The sequence below is a fragment of the Eschrichtius robustus genome, chromosome 3 (genome assembly GCF_028021215.1).
Source record: "Eschrichtius robustus isolate mEscRob2 chromosome 3, mEscRob2.pri, whole genome shotgun sequence".
NCBI classification, from domain to species: Eukaryota; Metazoa; Chordata; class Mammalia; order Artiodactyla; family Eschrichtiidae; genus Eschrichtius; species Eschrichtius robustus.
The window spans coordinates 90,420,075-90,443,672 of record NC_090826.1 but is presented as its reverse complement, the minus strand read 5'-3'; positions in this window follow the sequence as shown (position 1 = coordinate 90,443,672).

Below are 23,598 nucleotides of genomic sequence, written 5' to 3'. Positions count from 1 at the left end.
CATCTGCCACTGAACCAGTCCTCAGTTTTTGCCAGAACAATCGCAGTGACCACCTAACTCATTTTCCTACTTTAATTTTCTCACCATTCCTAATCTATCTTTCACACTGCCTAAAGATGCATTTTTCCAAAATGAATGTCTCAGCAGGCCATGCCCCTGCCTAAAATCTTAAATTGGTTCCTGGTTGCCTACCGGAAATTCAAAATCTATGGTATACCAGGTAAATAAATCCTTCACAATTTCAGCCTAGATAATCTTTCTACATTACTATTGTCTTCCTCTATATGCTAAGCATCTTCACACAGAATTCTCTGTCATAGGCATATTTCCTTTGCACTGAATATCTTTCTTTTCTTATCGTGCTTAGGATCCTTTTCAATCAGTATAAATATCATCATTCCTTAAATACCTCCTGCAATTCTCCCTGAATTATTTCAACCACTTCGCTCCTGTAGTAATCTTCTATGTATCTTTATTTTATATTTTATTAAACTGCATTGTAATTCTGAGTCAATGTGTCTGTTCTACTAGGCCAAGAATGGCAGTTTATCTTTGTTTTCTACATGACTAGTATAGTGCATGGCACACAGATATTATGTAGTGAATATTTCATTTTGGTTACTGTATTTTTCAATCTAGAATTTTCATTTGATTTTTTAATGTTTTATGTTTATGTTTATGTTTATGTTTTTATGTTTTGTTTGTTTTATGTTTATGTTTGTTTTGTTATGTTTTGTTTGTTTTATGTTTATGTTTATGTTTATGTTTATGTTTTTATGTTTTGTTTGTTTTATGTTTATGTTTGTTTTGTTATGTTTTGTTTGTTTTATGTTTATGTTTTATGTTTATGTTTAATGTTTATGTTTATGTTTTATGTTTATGTTTAATGTTTTTTCATTTGATTTTTTAATGTTTTCTATCTTTTTATTTTACTTCCTTTACTTCTTTAGGCATGGTTTTCTTTAGTTCTTTGCACATATTTATACTATATTCCTCGAAATTTTTTGTCTGACATCTGGTCCCTCTCAAAGGCAATTTGTACTTTCTACATTTTTTCCCCTGGGTGTCGATCACACTTTTCTGCTTCTTTCTTGTCTCATAATGTTTTTGTTGAAAACTGGACATTTTAGACAATACATTATAGCAACTTTGGATTCTTACATCTCTCCTCACCTCAGGGCTTGCCACTCTTTGCTTGTTTATTTGTGTAACGCCTACCTCAATTATTGCAGTAAGGTCTATTACCTCTTCTGTTTGCAATCTGATACCATTCCCCAGAGGGTGCAGCCTTGGACATGCATACAGTCATGTGAAATTTATTAGACTTTCTTGAATAAATGTTTCTCTATTGTCTGTATGCCCTTAGGATAATTTCTAGAGACTACATGCTTGGGATTGTTGGTAATAATTTTAACTAATTATGATTGCTTTTCTAGGGAAAATGGTCACAAAGCTCCTTATGGTACCTTTTCAGGTACCATATTTTCTATATTCTATTAATTTTTAACAGGAGCACATTTTCTATATTAATTTGTAAGAAAATCAGGAACATATTTTCTATATTATATTAATTTATAACAAAAATCTTTGAGTATTTTAATGATAAAAATGCATTTATGTTTTAATTTTCCAGAAAACTGAGACGTAGAAAACTTACCAGACCTATAGGAATTAATATATAAAAGTATTTTTTAACTGGTGAGATAATATAGTAAGTCCTACTGACTCTTAAATATTTAATTTGCTACATGATCTTTGGATTTGAGTATTTGCTCTGTCTTGGAATTACTAATTAAGTAGCTTTTCATTCAATATACTGAAATGACAATAGTATGGACATTGGGTTATTAAAGATGAGAGATGCATCTTATATTTATTTTATTCTGTTTTTTTTTTTTTAAACATCTTTATTGGAGTATAATTGCTTTACAATGGTGTGTTAGTTTCTGCTTTAGAACAAAGTGAATCAGTTATACATATACGTGTGTCCCCATATCTCGTCCCTCTTGCGTCTCCCTCCCTCCCACCCTCCCTATCCCACCCCTCTAGGTGGTCACAAAGCACCGAGCTGATCTCCCTGTGCTGTGCGGCTTCTTTCCCACTAGCTATCTCTTTGACGTTTGGTAGTGAATATGTGTCCATGCCACTCTCTCCCTTTATCCCAGCTTACCCTTCCCCCTGCCCGCATCCTCAAGTCCATTCTCTAGTAGGTCTGCGTCTTTATTCCCGTCTTGCCCCTAGGTTCTTCATGACCTGTTTTTTGTTTTTTGTTTTTGTTTTTTAGATTCCATATATGTGTGTTAGCCTACGGTATTTGTTTCTCTCTTTCTGACTCACTTCACTCTGTATGACAGATTCTAGGTCCATCCACCTCACTACAAATAACTCAATTTCATTTCTTTTTATGGCTGAGGAATATCTGTCTTGGTGTTATAGAAATGTATGATCACTACGTATTATCAGTGAATGAAAATGATAAATGAAACAATACCAAACATGAATTTAGGTTTAACAGTCCCCAGCTTTGACAAGGATCCAATATCTAGTCTTTGAAATAAAAGCAGAGTAATGGTGCATGTTCAGATGCAACAGCATAGTTTACAGAAAGGCATATTTGAAAGTTAAATTCCGTGGGCAAGTATAAAACCAAGTTTGGTCAAAGATAATAAAGAAATAAGACCAGTATCTAGGACCAGTAGATGGCTGAAAATGAATTATCCCATTATTGTGTCCAGCGTAGAACCCAAAATTCACAACATGACCAGTATGGCTAAGATCGGGTAAAACCATATGGTTAGCAAGGTGTTGAAAAACAGAGGCCTTGTATTAGTTACATAACTGCCTGTACTTAAGAACAGCTGCCCTGAAAGAACAAATGCCTTCATTCCCATTAACCAACTCTCAGTCTCCATTATAAGTCTACTATATCCTAGCCCACAGACCAGACCCTCAACTTGTACATTTTGTTGTACAGCCCAGGGGACTAGCATAGTTTTATTTATATAACAAAATAGTATTTCCCAAAGTGTATTCCATGGGACACTAGTCACATAATTCAGTAGTTGCAAAAGACTTATTTTTTGAAAATGAGATTGAGAAACCTCATACATCATAGCCTATCTCTAAGAGATTAAAAATCTACACAGGTGTGTTGTTTGCTCTCATACAAATTCTACAATAGAAGGAGCCTATTTTGTTGTATTTTAATAAATATCTTCCATAGTCTGTTGACTACAATGCTTTTTTCATATAGCAAATATTAAAATCTCTAGGATATCTCCTGTGCATAGTTTGGAAAAACTCGGTTGGATACACTGAATACTGAATATATGTTTGGCCATTTCATTCATTGATTAAAAATTATTTATTGAATGTCTGCATTGTATGAAACACTGTAAGGGGCACTGAGCATATAATGAATGGCATATTAACTTGAAGAGTGCTCTATTATTATACAAATAAGATCATAATTTCTCCATCTATTCTCTTATAGAATGAAATTTAAATATTTTCTATTGACTCTTCTTAACAAAGGACAAGACTTTCAAAATGATTTTATGAAAGCTGCAAAGAATATAAAGCTGTCAATATAAAATTAAAATTAGAATCTGAACATGTTTTACTATACACACGCTTGTTAGGCACTTACTTTATCATTACAGTTAACAGAAGAAAAATACTTGCATTAAACTAGAAATATTTCTGATTCAGGGATCAAAGTGCCCTTTATAGCTAAGAAAGAGAAGCAAAACCTCACTTCAGACAATGCTTGATAATACTTTAGAGTCTGAAAAGAAAATTTAGGAAACCCAAGGTCACATATTAGTATGGCCAAATAATAAAAGATATAGTTTCTATCTTCAATGCAGTTTACTAAAATGCTTCTCTAAATGTTGCTTGTATGAACAGATTGTTGTTATTAGAAAAAGCATAAACAGAAAAGTGTTTACTACAAATCACACTACAAAAGGACATCCAAGTTAAATATATTTTAGTTATGTACACTGCATATAATTTCATAGTATTTTTTCATGGTGTAAACACTTAATACCAGCCAGGGAGCTGATATACAATCCTATAGAGCATTCCTGCAATCCAAACTGCCTGTCTGCTAGACAGTCAGGTGATTTGATATCTTACAGAGAAACCAATTGAATGCTGTCCCCAAAAACCCTATGTGTCAAGGATAACCACATTTAGAATTGAGTGATCAATTCTAGTTCCATCTACACTTATGGGACTTGTAGTTAAAACTGTTCTCTCAAACCTTTCTTTCCCCCTGAAAAATCTATTGAATTAGGTGATAAAACAGATCTTAGCCATCACATTCTCTAACTTATTCAATAATGTCCACCAATGTTTACCTGTATTTCCCTTGCCTTACAGCATTTATCTCTTATCTTTAGTTGATATTCTGAGTCTGTACAAACTTGCTGTTGTTTAATCTGTTAGTGTTGCACCTGAAGGCGGACCACAGAGATGCATTTGGTGTCAAGATATTTGACTAGCTCATGAATATCACCAACTGATAGGAATTCACAAGCAGAAGCTAGAATGAAACTTTCTGAGACAAACAGTTTGGAATTATATTATGAAAGTTGATGTGTCAAGATATTCATCTGAGACTCTCCCTGGTTGCACTGGTTATAGGAAGAGTCTAAAGTTGGGGGAGGACTGTGGAATACTGCAATGCAGTATGACAATTTAATCTGTAATTAAATTACAGAGCCTTTTGGGTGCATATTTTTAAGCTATGTCCTATGATGTCTCAAGCATGGTGACATAAAAAATAAGTAAGTAGGAGGAATAATGTCAATAAGATGGCTGAATAAGATGTTTCTTGATATCCCTCCTCAACAACAATTTGGCACTCATCTAAGGATAAAAGTGTCTTTGTGGGAGTTAAGGGATCCAGTTAGGAGACTGTGAAACACTGCTGAAGTCCAAGAATAAGGAGAGCCATTTTGAGAAGGTAGATCTGCACCCAGAGAGCTGACTCACTGACTGTGGTCCTGATTATAGACCAGGACAATTCCATATTCATGAAGACTCAGCTACAGCAATGACTGGCTTTGGTTCTGTCAACAGCACCATACAAGGGACCTAGGAGGAATTTCAACCACTCATGCATTGAGTAATAAGCAGACAGACCTCCATCCTGGCTCTGGACCCTGAAGGGTCTGGCTCTAGCCCTTCTCATCTGCAGTCCAGGAACTCCAGGAGAACACTGAATTAGACAATCATGTACAGATGAGAGAGCCTTTGAGGATGTCCCAAAGTCCAGTGGAGACGTTCCAACATATTATTGGAGCAAAATATGAAATTGGACACATTCATGAGGGTAAGAGATTCAGTTTGACTTTAACCAATTCATCCCTCCTGCAAGGCGGCACAGCTCAGTGCCCAAGAAGCCCTTCTCAGACTGTGATTTGTCCTGCTGGTAGAAAGTGAGAATGTGTGAGTGAGCACCCAGTTTCCCCAGCTGTGTGGGAAGCTGCCAAAAAGGCCCATTTCTCTCTCTCTCCCTATCCAGGGTCCTGAACAGTGAGCTGCACAACTGAGGGACAGTGAGCATCTGGGCTTGAAATGGAATGCATCAGAGGGACACAGATGCTACAAACTACATCAGTAACTCCCCTGGGAGGTTCACCCACAAGCCACTGAGGATGCCTCACCTGAAGATCCCCTGGCTGGCCCATAGACACCTCCAGCACTCTGAGATTTTCATGCAAACACACTTCTACCCTGTGGCCAACTCGCTGAGCATGGTCCTAACAGCAGCAAAAGTGAGCTTCTGTAGCTAGCTAGTGAGCATGCACAGAAAGCCAGCCAAACCTTCAGGTCTGGGAAAGACTGCCCTTGGAAAACCAAAAGGGAGATTTTCAGCACCTGGCTGGCTCTGGAAGATCAAGAAAAGTCATACACGCTTAAGAATTCTGCCACAAGAGGGAGCGAGAAGTGTGGAGCAGGCATATTCAGAGAAGGACTGAGAAAGACTCAGAATCCCTAGCAGGACTGACAGAAGGTATTCCTTTCCCAAAGTCAGTCAGTAAAGACTGGAGATGACTGCTACTTAAAAAGCAAAGACACTAGTGCAAAACTTCAATAAACATGAAAAAAAAAAATGACACCACCAAAGGCACGCAATAATTCTGCAATTACAGATCTCATATACACAGAGATCTGCGATTTACCTGATAAAAATATCAAAATAGCTATTTGAAGGAATCTCAATGAGCTATAAGAAAACACAGAGACAATTAAATGAATAAAGTCAGTAAAACAAGAAATAAGCAAAATGAGAAGCTTAACAAATAGAAATCTTAAAAAGAAGCTAACAGAAATTCTGAAGCAGAAGAATACAATGAATGAAATGAAAAGTGCAATAGAGAGCATCAACAACAGAATGGACCAAAGAAGAAAAAATATGTAAATTAGTAGGTAGACCTTTGAGATTATTCAGTGATAGGAGAACAGACTGAAAAAATAAAACAAGAGCATGGAAAGCCTACATAGTCTAGGACATATCATTTAAAAAAAAGCAATCTAAGAATTATTGGAGTCCCAGAAGGAGGAGTGGGAGGCAGAAAGCTTCTTTAAAGAAATAATGGCTGAGAATTTCCTCAAACTGGGAAAAATTTGAACATCAAAGTTCATGAAGCTTATAGGTCCCCAAACTCAAAGAGATCTTCTCCAAGACACATTATAATAAAACTATTAAAATCGAAGAAAAAGAGAGAGTATTAAGAGCAGCTAGAGAAAAGAAGCTTGTAACTTACAAGGGAACCCTAAAAAGGCTGTCAATTAATTTCTCAGCAGAAAACTTACAGGCGATGAGTGGGATAATATATTCAAAATGCTGAAAGAAAAAAATGACAACCAAGAATACTCTATCCTTCAAAGTTATCCTTAAAAAATGAAGGACAGATAATGACTTTCTCAGACAAATAAAAGCTGAGGGAGTTTACCACCTCTAGACTAGCCTTGCAAGAAATTCTGAAAGGAGTTCTTCAAGCTGAAATGAAAGAATGCTAATTAGTAATATGAAAACATGTGAAAATGTACAAAACACTGGTAAAGGTAAGTGTACAGTCAAATGCAGAATGCTCTAATACTGTAATATGGTGGTATGTTAACCACTTAACTCTAGTATAAAAGTTAAAGGACAAAAGTATTAAGAATAACTATAGCTACAATAATTTGCTAATCAATACACAATAAAAAAAGAGGTAAATTGGGACGTCGGAAACATAAAAGGAGGAAGTAAAGGTTAGAGTTTTTGTACGCGATCAATTAAGTTATCAGCATAAAATTGTTATATCGATGTTTTATGTAAGCCTCGTGTTAACCACAAAACAAAAACCTGCAATTGAAAAAAAAAAATAATGAGAAAGGAATCAAGGCATATGAATATACTAGATCATCAATTCACAAAGGAAGACAACAAAAGAGGAAGAAAGAAACACAGGAACATATATTCATCCAGAAAACATTAGTAGTTCACACATATCAATAATTACTCTAAATGTAAATGGAATAAACTTTCCAATCAAACAGCATAGAGTAGTTGAATGTATTAAAACACACACACACACACACACACACACACACACACACACAAAAACAAGCCCCAATTATAAGCTGCCTACAAGAGACTCATTCAGCTTCAAGGACATACATAAGTTCAAAGTGAAGGGATGGAAAAAGATATCCCATGAAAATGGAAAGCAAAAGAAAGCTGGAGTAGCTACACTAATATCAAATAAAATAAATAACTGAGGCAGAAGAATGGATAAGTGACCTGGAAGATAAAATACTGGAAATAACTACTGCAGAGCAGTATAAAGAAAAAAAGAATGAAAAGAATTGAGGACAGTCTCAGAGACCTCTGGGACAACATTAAACGTACCAACATTCGAATTATAGGGGTTCCAGAAGAAGAAGAGAAAAAGAAAGGGACTGAGAAAATATTTGAAGAGATTACAGTTGAAAACTTCTCTAATATGGGAAAGGAAACAGTTAATCAAGTCCAGGAAGCACAGAGAGTCCCATACAGGATAAATCCAAGGAGAAACACGCCAAGACACATATTAGTCAAACTATCAAAAATTAAATATAAAGAAAACATATTAAAAGCAGCAAGGGAAAAACAACAAATAACACACAAGGGAATCCCCATAAGGTTAACAGCTGATGTTTCAGCAGAAACTCTGCAAGCCAGAAGGGAGTGGCAGGACATATTTAAGGTGATGAAGGAGAAAAACCTACAACCAAGATTACTCTACCCAGCAAGGATCTCATTCAGATTTGATGGAGAAATTAAAACATTTACAGAAAAGCAAGGCCTAAGAGAATTCAGCACCACCAAACCAGCTTTACAACAAACGCTAAAGGAACTTCTCTAGGCAGGAAACACAAGAGAAGGAAAAGACCTGCAATAACAAACCCAAAACAATTAAGAAAATGGTGATAGGAACATACATATTGATAATTACCTTAAATGTAAATGGATTAAATGCTCCAACCGAAAGACAAAGACTGCCTGAATGAATACAAAAACAAGACCCATATATATGCTGTCCACAAGAGACCCAGCTCAGACCTAGGGACACCTACAGACTGAAAGTGAGGGGATGGAAAAAGATATTCCATGCAAATGGAAATCAAAACAAAGCTGGTGTAGCAATTCTCATATCAAACAAGATAGACTTTAAAACAAAGACTATAACAAGAGACAAAGAAGGACACTACATAATGATTAAGGGATCAATCCAAGAAGATATATCAATTGTAGATATTTATGCACCCAACATAGGAGCACCACAATACATAAGGCAAATACTAACAGCCAGAAAAGGAGAAATCGACAGTAACACAATCAGTGTAGGAGACTTTAACACCCCACTTTCACCAATGGACAGATCATCCAAAATGAAAATAAATAAGGAAACACAAGCTTTAAATGATACATTACAAAAGATGGATTTAATTGATATTTATAGGACATTCCATCCAAAAACAACAGAATACACATTCTTCTCAAGTGCTCATGGAACATTCTCCAGGATAGATCATATCTTGGGTCACAAATCAAGCCTCAGTAAATTTAAGAAAATTGAAATCATATCAAGTATCTTTTCTGACCACAACGCTATGAGACTAGATATCAATTACAGGAAAAAAAAATCTGTAAAAATTACAAACACATGGAGGCTAAACAATACACTACTTAATAACCAAGAGATCACTGAAGAAATCAAAGAGGAAATCAAAAAATATCTAGAAACAAATAACAATGAAAACACGACGACCCAAAACCTATGGGATGCAGAAAAAGCAGTTCTAAGAGGGAAGTTTATAGCAATACAATCCTACCTTAAGAAACAAGAAACATCTCAAATAAACAACCTAACCTTACACCTAAAGCAACTAGAGAAAGAAGAACAAAGAAAACCCCAAAGTTAGCAGAGGAAAGAAATCATAAAGATCAGATCAGAAATAAATGAAAAAGAAATGAAGGAAATGATAACAAAGATCAATAAAACCAAAAGCTGGTTCTTTGAGAAGATAATCAAAATTGATAAACCATTAGCCAGACTCATCAAGAATAAAAGGGAGAAGACTCAAATCAATGGAATTAGAAATGAAAAAGGAGAAGGAACAACTGACACTGCAGAAATACAAAGGATCATGAGAGATTACTACAAGCAATTATATGCCAATATAATGGACAACCTGGAAGAAATGGACAGATTCTTAGAAATGCACAACCTTCCGAGACTGAACCAGGAAGAAATACAAAATATGAACAGACCAATCACAAGCACTAAAATTGAAAGTGTGGTTAAAAATCTTCCAAGAAACAAAAGCCCAGGACCAGATGGCTTCACAAGCGAATTCTGTCAAACATTTAGAAAAGAGTTAACGCCTATCCTTCTCAAATTCTTCCAAAATATAGCAGAGGGAGGAACACTCCCAAACTCATTCTATGAAGCCAACATCACCCTGATACCAAAACGAGACAAAGATGTCACAAAGAAAGAAAACTACAGGCCAATACCACTGATGAACAGAGATGCAAAAATCCTCAACAAAATACTAGGAAACAGAATCCAACAGCACATTAAAAGGATCACACACCATGATCAAGTGGGGTTTATCCAGGAATGCAAGGATTCTTCAATATATGCAAGTCAACCAATGTGATATAACATATTAACAAATTGAAGGAGAAAAACCATATGATCATCTCAATAGATGCAGAGAAAACTTTCAATGAAGTTCAACACCCATTTATGATAAAAACCCTGCAGAAGGTAGGCGTAGAGGGAACTTTCTTCAAGATAATAAAGGCCATATATGACAAACCCACAGCCAACATCGTCCTCAATGATGAAACACTGAAACCATTTCCACTAAGATCAGGAACAAGACAAGGTTGCCCACTCTCACCACTATTATTCAACATAGTTTTGGAAGTGTTAGCCACAGCAATCAGAGAAGACAAAGAAATAAAAGGAATCCAAATCGGAAAAGAAGTAGTAAAGCTGTCACTGTTTGCAGATGACATGATACTATACATAGAGAATCCTAAACGTGCTACCAGAAAACTACTAGAGCTAATCAATGAATTTGGTGAAGTAGCAGGATACAAAATTAATGCACAGAAATCTCTTGCATTCCTATACACTAATGACGAAAAATCTGAAAGTGAAATTAAGAAAACACTCCCATTTTCCATTGCAACAAAAAGAATAAAATATCTAGGAATAAACCTACCTAAGGAGACAAAAGACCTGTATGCAGAAAATTATAAGACACTGATGAAAGAAATTAAAGATGATACAAATAGATGGAGAGATATACCATGCTCTTGGATTGGAAGAATCAACATTGTGAAAATGACTATACTACTTAAAGCAATCTACAGATTCAATGCAATCCTGATCAAACTACCAATGGCATTTTTCACATAACTAGAACAAAAAAATTCACAATTTGTATGGAAACACAAAAGACCCTGAATAGCCAAAGCAATCTTGGGAAAGATATGGAGCTGGAGGAATCAGGCTCCCTGACTTCAGACTATACTACAAAACGACCGGAATCAAGACAGTATGGTACTGGCACAAAAACAGAAATATAGATCAATGGAACAGGATAGAAAGCCCAGAGATAAACCCACGGACATATGATCACCTTATCTTTGATAAAGGAGGCAAGAATATACAGTGAAGCAAGGACAGCCTCTTCAATAAGTGGTGCTGGGAAAACTGGACAGCTACATGTAAAAGAATGAAATTAGAACACTCCCTAACACCATACACAAAAATAAACCCAAAATGGATTAAAGACCTAAATGTAAGGCAAGACACTATCAAACTCTTAGAGGAAAACACAGGCATAACACTCTATGACATAAATCACAGCAAGATCCTTTTTGACCCACCTCCTAGAGAAATGGAAATAAAAACAAAAATAAACAAATGGGACCTAATGAAACTTAAAAGCTTTTGCACAGCAAAGGAAACCATAAACAAGATGAAAAGACAACCCTCAGAATGGAAGAAAACATTTGCAAATGAAGCAACTGACAAAGGATTATTCTCCAAAATTTACAAGCAGCTCATGCAGCTCAATATCAAAACAACAAACAACCCAATCCAAAAGTGGGCAGAAGACCTAAATAGACATTTCTCCAAAGAAGAGAAACAGATTGCCAACAAACACATGAAAGAATGCTCAACATCATTAATCATTAGAGAAATGCAAGTCAAAACTACAATGAGATATCATCTCACACCAGTCAGAATGGCCATCATCAAAGAGTCTACAAACAATAAATGCTCGAGAGGGTGTGGAGAAAAGAGAATCCTCCTTCACTGTTGGTGGGAATGTAAATTGATACAGCCACTATGGAGAAAAGTATGGAGGTTCCTTCAAAAACTAAAAATAGAACTACCATACGACCTGCAAGCCCACTACTGGGCATATACCTTAAGAAAATCATAATTCAAAAAGAGTCATGTACTAAAATGTTCATTGCAGCTCTATTTACAATAGCCAGGACATGGAAGCAATGTAAGTGTCCATCGACAGATGAATGAATAAAGAAGAAGTGGCACATATATACAATGGAATATTGCTCAACCATAAAATGAAACGAAATTGAGTTATTTGTAGTGAGGTGGATGGACCTAGAGTCTGTCATACAGAGTGAAGTAAGTCAGAAAGAGAAAAACAAATACCGTATGCTAACACATATATATGGAATCTAAAAAAAAAAAAAAAAAAAAAAAGTCATGAAGAACCTAGTGGCAAGATGGGAATAAAGACACAGACCTACTAGAGAATGGACTTGAGGATACGGGGAGGGGGAAGGGTAAGCTGGCACAAAGTGAGACAGTGGCATGGACATATATACACTACCAAATGTAAAATAGATAGCTAGTGGGAAGCAGCCGCATAGTACAGGGATATCAGCTCAGTGCTTTGTGACCACCTAGAGGTGTGGGATAGGGAGGGTGGGAGGGAGGGAGACGACGCAAGAGGGAAGAGATATGGGGACATATGTATATGTATAACTGATTCACTTTGTTATAAAGCAGAAACTAACACACCATTGTAAAGCAATTATACTCTAATAAAGAAGTTTAAAAAAAAAAAGACTTTAACTCAAAACCAGTAAAAGAGATCGAGATGGACATTGTGTTATTATAAAGGGGACAATTGAAGAAAAGGATATAATAATTATAATATATATGCACAACATCAGAACATCCAAATATATTAAGCAAATACTAACCTATCAGAAGGGAGAAACAGACAAAAATAAAATAATAGTAGGAGACTTCAATATTCTACTTTCAATAATGGACAGATCATCCAGACAGAAAATAAATATGGAAATGTTGAACTTGAACTATACGTTAGATCAAATGAACCTAAGAGACATACAGAAAACATTTCATCCAATATCAGCATAATACATTTTTCTCAAGTGTACCTGGAACATTCTCCAGAATAGATCACAAAACAAGTCTTTGCAAATTTAAGAACATTAAATTATACCAAGTACCTTTTCCAACCATAATGGCACAAAACTCAAATCAATAACAGGAGGAAAACTGGAAAGTTCATAAATATGTGAAAATTAAACAACACACTTCTAAGCAACCAATGGGCCAAAGATGAAGTCAAAAGGGAATTAAAAGAACACACTTAATCAAACAAAAATGGAAAACAACATACCAAAACATACAGCATGCATCAAAATCTGTACCAAGAGGGAATTCTATAGTAATATACACCTACATTAAGAAAAAAAAAAATCCCAAATAAACAACTTTCTCCTCAAGGAACAAGAGAAAGAAGAACAAACTAAGCTCAAAGTTAGCAGAAGGAAGGAAATAACAAAAATCTGAGCAAGAATAAATAAAATAGAGACCAGAAAAACAATGGAAAAGATCAACAAAACTAAGAGCTAGTTTAAAAAAAAAAAATAAGGAAAATTGACAAACCCTTAGCTAAACTAAGAAGAAAAGAAAGAATACTCAAATAAATGAATTCAGAAATGAAAGAGGAGATCTTACAACTGATACAACAGAAGTAAAAAGAATCATCTAACAGAATAGTAAGACTACTATAAAAAATTATATGCCAACAAACTGGACAACCTAGAAGAAAGGGATAAATTCCTATAAACATAAAACCTACTGAAACTGAATTGTGAAGCTATAGAAAATCTGAGCAGGTCAATAATGACTAGGAGGTTAAATCAGTAATCAAAAACCTCCCAACAAAGAAAAGCTCAGGACCAGAAGACTTCATAGGTGACTTCTACCAAGCATTTAAAAAAGAATAAATACTAATACTTCTTAAACTCTTCCAAAAATTTCAAGAGGAGGGAACACTTCCATTTCATTTTATGAGGTCCACATTACCTTGATACCACAGCCAGATAAATATACTACAGAAAAAGAAAACTATACAGCAATATCCCTGATGAATACAGATGCAAACATTCTCAAAAATATTAGCAAACTGAATTCAACAACAGATTAAAGGACCATACACCATGTCAAGTGGGATTTATCCCTGGCGTGCAAGGATAATTCACTACACATGAATCAATAAATGTGATACACAATATTAACAGAATGAAAAATTAAAATCATATGATCATTTCACTAGATGCAGAAAAAGCATTTGGCAATGTACAACATCATTTCATGATAAAAATTCTCAAAAAGTGGTATAGAAAGAACTCATCATGATAAAGGCCATATACAACAAGCTCACAACTAACATCACATTTAATGGTGAAAGGCTGAAAGCTTTTCCTCTTAAAATCATGAACAAGACAAAGTTGCCCACTCTCACCACACCTATTTGACTAAGTACTGGAAGTCTGAGCCAGCATAATCAGGCAAGGAAAAAAAAAAAAAAATGACATCCAAATCAGAAAGGAAGAAGTATAATTGTTTCAGTTTGCAGATGATATAATTTTATACACACACACATATATATAAAATTCTAAAGAATCCACCAAAAAACGGTTAGAACTAATAAACTAATTCAGTAAAGTTGCAGGATAAAAAATCAACATACAGAAATTGTGTTTCTATACACTAACAAGAAAATATCTAAAAAACAAATAAAGAAAACAGTCTCATTTAAACAGCATCAAAAACAAAACAAAAAAATACTTATAAATGAATTTAAACAATGAAGTGAAAGATCTGTACACTGAAAACAATAAGACACTGATGAAAGAAATTGAAGAATACACAAATAAATGGAAAGGTGTCCATCTTTAGGGATTGGAAGGATTAATATTGTTCAGATGTTTGTACTACCCAAAGTCATCTATAGATTCAATGCAATCCTTATCACATTCCAATGGCATTTTTCACAGAAAAAAGAAATCCTAAAATCTGTATGCATCCAAAAAATACTTCAAATAGCAAAAGCAATTCTGAAAAAGAAAAACAAAGCTAGAGGCATTACACGTTCTGATTTTAAACTATATTACAAAGTGACAATAATCAAAATAGTACGGTACTGGCATAAAAAGAGATCATGGACCAACAAAACAGAACAGAGAGCCCAGATAAACCTCTGCATCTACAGTCAACTAATATTTGACAAGGGAAATAAGAATACTTAATGAGGAAAGGACATGCTCTTCAATAAATGGTGTCAGGAAAAGTGGATAAACCCATGCAGAAGAATGCAATTGAACTCCTATCTTACATGACTCACAAAAATTAACCTGAAGTGGAACAAAGACTTAAAAATAGGATCTGAAACTGTAAACCTCCTAGAAGAAAACATAGGAAAAAAATTCCTTGACACTGGTATTGTCAACGATTTTTTGGATATAGCACCAAAAACACAATCAACAAAAGCAAAAATAAGTGGGAACTACATCAAAATTAAAAGCTTCTGCACAGCAAAAGAAACAAATCAATAAGATGGAAAGGGAGCCTATGGGATGGGAGAAAATATTTGCAAACTGTCAATCTTATAATAGGTTAATATCCAAAATATACAGGAATTCATACAAATCAATAGTGAAAAAAATAACAATCTGATTAAATTTTTTTCCGAAGAAGACATACAAATTCCCAATAGGTACATGAACAGATGCTCAACATCACTAATCATCAAGGAAATACAAATTAAAACTACAATGAGATATCACCTCACACCTGGCAGAATGCTGATTATCAAAAAGACAAGAGACCACAAGTGTCGGCTGTGGAGAACAGGAAACTGATTTGCATTGTTGCATTGTTGGTGGAAATTTAAATTGGTGCAGCCACTATGGAAAACAGTATGGAGGTTTTTCAAAAAATTTAAAATACAACAACCATATGATCCAGCAAAACCACTTCTGAGTATACATGCAAAGGAAATGAAACCAGGATCTCAAAAAGATATCTGCACTCCATCTTCACTGCAGCATTATTCACAATAGCCAAGATATGAAAACAACTTAAGTATATGTTGCTGGATGAATGCACAAAGAAAATGTGGTATATGTATATCCAATGTTATATTATTCAGCCATGAGAAAGAGGGAAATCTTGCTATTTGCAACAGCATGGATGAATCTTTTGGGCATTATGTTAAGTAAAGTAGCCAAAAACAGAAAGACAAAAACTGCATGAACTCCCTTAGATAAGGAATCTAAAATAGTTGAACTCATAGAAACAGAGAATAGAATGGTGGGTGCCCGGGGCTGGGAGTGGGGAAAATGGGGAAATGTTGGTGAAAGGGTACAAGCTTACAGTTAGAATATAAATAAGTTCTGGGGATCCAATGTATATATAGCATGGTGACTAAAGTTAACAGTACTGTATTATATACTTGAAAGGTGGTAAGAACATGTGGAGAAAGAAGAATACTTGCTCACTCTTGGTAGGAATGTAATTGGTGCAGCCACTAAGGAGATTCCTCATATGAAACAGAAATTCAACTTCTGGGTACTCATCCAAAAAAAGAAAAACCAAAAACACTCAAAAATATATATGCACCCCCATGTTCATTGAAGCATTATTTACAATAACCAAGATATGGAAACAACCTATATGTCCATCAATGGATGAATGGATAAAGAAGATCTGGCACATGTATATATATAAATATATAGTGATACTATTTAGCCATTAAAAAAATGAAATATTGCCATCTGAGACAATGTGGATCAACCTTGAAGACAATATTCTAACTGTCAGACACAGAAAGATAAGTGCCATATGATCTCACTTATATAGGGAATTTTTAAAAACTAAAAAAAAAAAACAAATAACCAAAAAACAAAAACCAAGCTCATAAATGCAGAGAACAGACTGGCAGTTGCCAGAGGTAGGGGGTGGATGAAATGGGTAAAGGTCAAAAGGTACAAGTTCTAGTTATAAAATAAATGTCATGGGGATATAATGTGGAACATGGTGATTGTAGTTAATAATACTGTATTGCATATTTGAAAGTTGCTAAGAGATAGATCTTGAAAGTCCTTATCACACGAAAAACAATTTTTGTAATTATGTATGGTGATGGATGTTATTGTGGTGATCATTTGCCATATATACAAATATTAAATCATTATGTTGTAACCTAAAACGAATATGTTATATGTCAATTCTACCTCAATTTTAAAAAAAAGTTGCTAAGAGAGTAGATCTTAAATGTTCTCACCACCAAAATAAACCCCCTAAAACCCTCCCTGAAACCTGTAATTATATGAAGTGATAGAGGTGTTTACTAACTTAATCGTGGTCATCATTTTGCAATACACATGCATATCAAATCATCATATTGCACGCCGTAAACTTACACAATGTTTTATGTCAATGATATCTCATTAAAACTTGAGGGATGGAGCACAAACAAAAATAAGTAAGTTAAAAAAAAATTCTGTGAATCAGGACTGTTTATGTTCTTTATGCTAACTCTAGATCGCGATGAACCAAAATTGAAAGAAAAAGAGAATCTTATTTCCAGGCACATTCTTATGTATATAAAATGCTATCATGGTCTACAATCAAAATAATAAGTTTTATGAAATGCTACCATGTTCATGGTACTGTTTATTTAGAAAGGCTCAATCACGAAAAATTCCCTTTGGGTAGCAGACTGAAATAAAAGGCAAATTAAAATCAGCATCAACTTGCATCTTATTCCATTATTTAAAAAATCCTCAAACACTCCACATGTCAGGTCGCAAATAATTTTATTTGAGACTCCTTGTTCTGTCCCTGCGGAGTTGTTTTCCCGCTCAAGCATTATTGTCAAAAAACAAAACAAAAACTTTGGGGTAGCTCTGGGAAAAAAATTTTGCTAAAGTTGGAATTCCCTCTCTTAGAGCATCCAGAGTCATTAATGTCTCCTCAGAAGAACAAACGGCCTTCAGTGCAGCTGAGTCAACATCTCAAAACTGGGGAACTTGTGGCGTTTTGGTAAATATATTCTCAACTGTCAAACTACCGTGTTCCTTTGGGCATGGAAAATGTTTGTGCCTAACAGTCACCCCCTTTCATTATTCTTTGGCAATGGCACTTCTAAAAAACAGGACCCTCTCCATCGTTGCTTTCCATTCTCTAAGGGCTAGGCAGGGACTAAAGCAGTGTAGGTGCAGAGAGCTTCCTCCTAGATGTCATCCTTGCTATCTGTGTGCTGACATCCACCTTAGGAAATGCATGGTGAAATGTAGCAAACTGGGCTCCCTTATAACGTTAATGACTGCTGGGATGTTCCACCCAAATCTGTCCCTTCAGAAGGGCATTCATTTTCCCAGCTGCCGGGAGAGTTGACTGCTGATGGCTTATACCTAAGACCCACCTCTGGGAATGGAACTCAGCAGAAGGGTGTTTTCTCACCCAAGAATATGCTCCTTTTCCCATTCCAGTGACAGGTTGATCAAAGTACAAAGCATTGCCCTCTTGCCTTACTTTGGGACAACTCTGCAGAAAATTCCCAGTCCCGGCTCCACCTGGGGCGGGCTTAACCCTCTGTCAGCAATTTCATCTCAGCCCAGTTTCTCTCTCTGCTCAAACCTGCTTCTTCCAGGTCTCTTCCTTAGAGCCCTGCTCAATAAGCCTTGTAATTGCAACCTCCATTTGAACCCTGTTTCCCTGGGACAAGGTAAATTTCCTTAACAGTAAAGTGAGGGTCTTTGGTGCCATAATCTTTAAGATATGTCTGAGCTTTAACATGCTTTGATTCTAAAGCCATAGCTCTTCACTCTCCTCCTATAGTTATATTTGCTTAGCCTGCTATTAATTGAGAAAATAAATTAATTGCTCACAACAGATTTTCTGTTAAATGAAGGGTATGAGTTTAAGTGCATGGGCTTAAGTGTACCATAGGGGCTACATAGACAGATTTTTTTTTTTTTTAATTACACTAGGTTTTGGGCTACATTCTGAATAATTTGGTCAACGGATAGTGACTATAAGATAATTGCTATAAGATCATTTATTTTGAGGGCAGATACTGAGGAACACATATAATTAATAGAAGCACCTACACTTAACAACTTCCACAAGTATAGAACTTTTATGAAAATTGCTGACAAAGGTGGTACTATACATAATAGTGTGATTATGCATTAAGTATTATAAATATTTTAATTATACAATTTAGTAATTTATAAAGTAGGCGAATAAACAAAAATAATTTAAACCTTAAGAGCTGAAATGGAATTGTTTTTTTGATAAAGGAGCCTAGAACAAGGATATTTGAACAACCAAAACATTCTATATTGCAGACCATTCTTAAAAAAGATTTTTAATATTTTACTGAGTTTCCAAAAAGTCAGTGAAAATAGGGAGAAGGACACAGAGAAAGCTTTTAAAATGTAAAAGTTCAAAAGCACAGCTGATGTATATTATAGATTCACAATATAGGTGAAATATATGGCTTCTTAGGAAACCACTTTTCTTAAAGGTTGATGCATAGTTACCATAATCTCCAATTTTAAAGATACATTTAAGATTCTAGTGAAGCTTTACAAATTAGGTTCTATTCTTGCAATTGTATCAATGATAGAATAATTCACAAGATCCTAAGTGTTAGGTGCTACCTTCTACTATAAATGTTGACACTTCAGTCATTCACCTTCTAGAAAAGCCTACTTTCAGAGTAGCTATAGTTCCCAACACCTTTTATATGGATTTTAAGTATTTTAGTATAAATGATACAGTGCACCAAATGCCACAGGCTCAGGTGACTGTAGATTCCTGCAGCTCTCAAAAGTTTTACTAACTAAAATGATATGATCAGAGACTGACAAGTTCCAGGAACAGGGAAAAATGCAGAAGACTTCTCATTGCTTTTGAAAATGACTCATTCAAATGATAATTCTAGATCAATCAGATGAACTATAGTGACCTTATTCACAGTTTGACAAGTGACAAAAAGATTGACTTAATGGAACATTTGTTACTAGTCTCCCTATTTTAAAATGAGCAAGTACAACCAGCAGTTCTTTTCTGTTGAACAAATAATACCCCCACCAAAAAGGATACTAAAATATGGTTAAAGAAAAATATTAATCTTACTTTAAAAACATTATAAATGACAGAAAATATTTATGTTTCTCGTGGAAAAAAAAGTATTTCAAAGAAGTTCGTGTGAATTCTAATCTATTAAGCATATATAGGTTCCCTGTGAAAAAATTTTATTTTACCCTTCAATACCTTTCTCATTAAGTTAACAATTTAAACGGGCCATAGGGATTTTAACTTTTAAACCAACTTAGAATATTGCTGTACTCTGGGATTTATTGTATTTTGTAGCATTCTTACAGTATTTCTGATAAGACCCACTTCATTTAGTCTGAACATATTGACATTCTCAAAATTAATTATCCGAAAGTTAAAACTAAAACTTCGTGAGAAACAAAACAGAAAAACCCCAAGCATCCATCACACAATCTCAAAATAGTTTCAACCCTCACTTTCTAAAAACTAGATCCTTCCTGATAAATAAGAGAATTTTGATTTTTTTTGCTTATTTTGTTTTGTCTTTTTGTCATTCAGAAAACAAAATGATGATGTTTAATATAGAGAGTAAAACTGAGTTTTAGAATTGGAGTTCAAGTTGAAAACACAATATTTATATTTTTAATTCAACTTTTGTCAAATAATGTAAAAAATAAAAACACAGACACTAGAATAATATATGTCATGTAATCATCACTCAGTGATTTTGTTGAATGAATTAGCATATAAGTTTAATTAAAATAGTTAATATTACATACTTTGACAATATTTATTAATCAAAAGAAATAGTAAATACTTTGCAGCTTTTTACCTTAGGGTAATGTGATATCTATATATAAAGGATATCCTTATTGAGAAACAAATTAATCTTTTCTATTGAAGGCACTGCATTTCCCACTTGGGGAACCATTCCAGAAATCTGAAAATGAATATCCTCTATGTCAACCTATATCCCTATACCCCTTACTCTCCACCACAATCTTAGTTCCAAAGATGTATGAGCATAGAGCTTTTCTAAGCCTTTCTAAGACTCACTGCCCTCAGCTTTAAAAAGTAGATGGTAATACCTACTGTGTTAGTTATCAATTTATTGCCTCTCAGCTCCAAATTCACTCTTAATTGCCTGATCTGGAAAAATGGAACTAGGTCCTTTAAATAATTTTTCTTTGCCACCTACCAGTAAAGAATGCTAGGGAGATACTGCAGGAGGAAAGGACTTGCTTACTGGTTCTGTGGTGCCTCTAGTCTGGTTCCTGCAGCACGTGTAACTCCTGCATTGCCAGCTCCTGTGATGCCAGCTCTGGGCTCCTTCAGTACATGGCAACCAGCAGCATCCAGCAAGTTTCCATGGCACCCCCTCAGGCAGTTTCATAAAGAAGTGTCTCCAGCAAGACACCTCCTCATGAATAGCTTTTCCTAGCACCTTAAAGGACAAATTTCCAGCATGTTCCATCATCATGCCACCAGAGAAATTTCTGTTATTCAATGAGCAGAACTCTCACCAAAAAGCTCTAATCTCAGCCCTGGAGTCAAGGGTCTTCATTGGATGCTCTATCTTAGCCTTAGGGATAGTGATTGTTCATTATATCTGATATTCCTATGCTTTTTACAATTTCTTTTTTTTTTTTTTTTTACTAGGTAATACCTTGCCATTCCAGTCTCCTATTATATTGAATCATTATTTATATTAAATCTGGACTTTGACTGACACACTATCCTACATTATTTAAGGATTATTCATACTTAGCACATGCAATGTGAAGTTCAGAGGATGCCACCCCAAAATATGCCTTTCTGGTGTAACAATTTTGACTTAAAGTCACTTGAAAAACAGCAAGTAGAGGAAAAACACTCTGATCTTCCTTCTTTTTCTTTAAAGCAGGAGATGAAATTCCCATGTGAAAGATGCCCACCTCATACTAGAAGGAAAGTAACATTCTTATCACTAGTGATGAGGGGTTGAGACACAGAAAATTCTACACAAATAGACCTTGTTAAAATAATTATGTTTCTTTAGCTTCCCCACATAGTTTAGTTACTTTTCCACAATTGCCTCTCTTTGTTCAACCTAATATAAAAGCAAGTAGGCTTTACCATTTCTTTGGGTCTTCATTCCTTATAAAGGCTCCCATGTCACATAAAACTTGTATCAAATAAATGTTTATGTTTTCTTCTGTTGATCTGTCTTATGTCAATTTAATTCCCAGGCTCAGTCAGAAAGGACTCTAAGGTGGTAGAGACAAAAATGTGCCTCTCCTACAAAGCCATCTGATATATAACAGACACTCCACAACTAACATTTCTCTTTCTGTCCTTGGATTTTCAATATCATTACATCAATTGCGTATTTGTCAGAAGCAAAATTTACTAAATATTAGACATTTTACATTTAAGCAGAATAGCAGAATCTGTCAAAAGGAGTTACATTTTTCCCAATATACTGACAATTTAATTGTAAGGAGAACCCCAGGGTGAAATGTATGTGAACAACTACAATTTAAAGAAATTAAAAAAAGAATCTGACAACTTTCTTTGTTACTAATCTCTTTTTTCCCTTTCTGTGTTCATTCATGGTACCTACCATGTGTCAATCATTGTTGTAGGTACTAGGGAAATCAGAGTAAAAGTAAACTCTGGATATTATGATATTAAATCAAAGTAAAAATACAAACGTAATATAATGCAGTAATTAGAATAAGGAAGACAATAACAAGATTACAAGTTATATAGGGAAATACATAAAAAGGTCCCGATCCTGACTCTGTATATGAAAGAGTGAGGGAGGGTTTGCTCTGAGAAATCTCCCTAGACTAGGAATTTTGATAAGATTATGCTGGGAAATTAATGTTGGAATAATAAATAATATTTAATCAGACTAAAAGGCAAATAATTAAGAAGCATGTGGTAAGCAAAACCTATGTAAAAGCTTAAAGACATAATAGAAGTACAGAAAATCCACGTAGAGTAAGTAGTTCTTGATGGTTGGATGAAATAATGTAAGAAGGGGGGAATAGCAGAAGATGAAACCAGAAAGGTAGTCTTAGCTACCTGCATACCACTAGCTCGCAATACTAAGGTGTCTTAGCACTGAAGATGTTGGCAGAGACAATAACATGATCAGCCTTAGGTCTTCAGAAGATTATAGCAGCAATAAAGAGAAGTGAGTAGTGGGTCACACAGAGTGGGCCAGGAGGCAAAGAGGAGCAAAGATATATAACAAGAGTCTACAATCAAACAGAGAAGACAAATGAGGACGATTAAAGAGATATTTAGGAAATAGAATAAACACTCTTAGTCAATAACTGGATGGACTGATAATGGAAAGAGGAATGAATTAGTGATGTCCCCCATAGTTCTGGTTTGGTCAATAGATGAAATGATATCAACTGGGAGGGGAAATTGTAAAGAAGATGATTTGTAAGAGTGGTGGGAAAAGAAATAATTGGTTGAATTTTGAACTGACTGAGTACAAGATATCTGTTTTTAATTACTAATCATTTAGATATCTTTATTTGACATTCAAAAGAATGATTTCAGTGGGTGTATATGATATGCATTAGCTCACCATCAGTATATTTTATGTAGA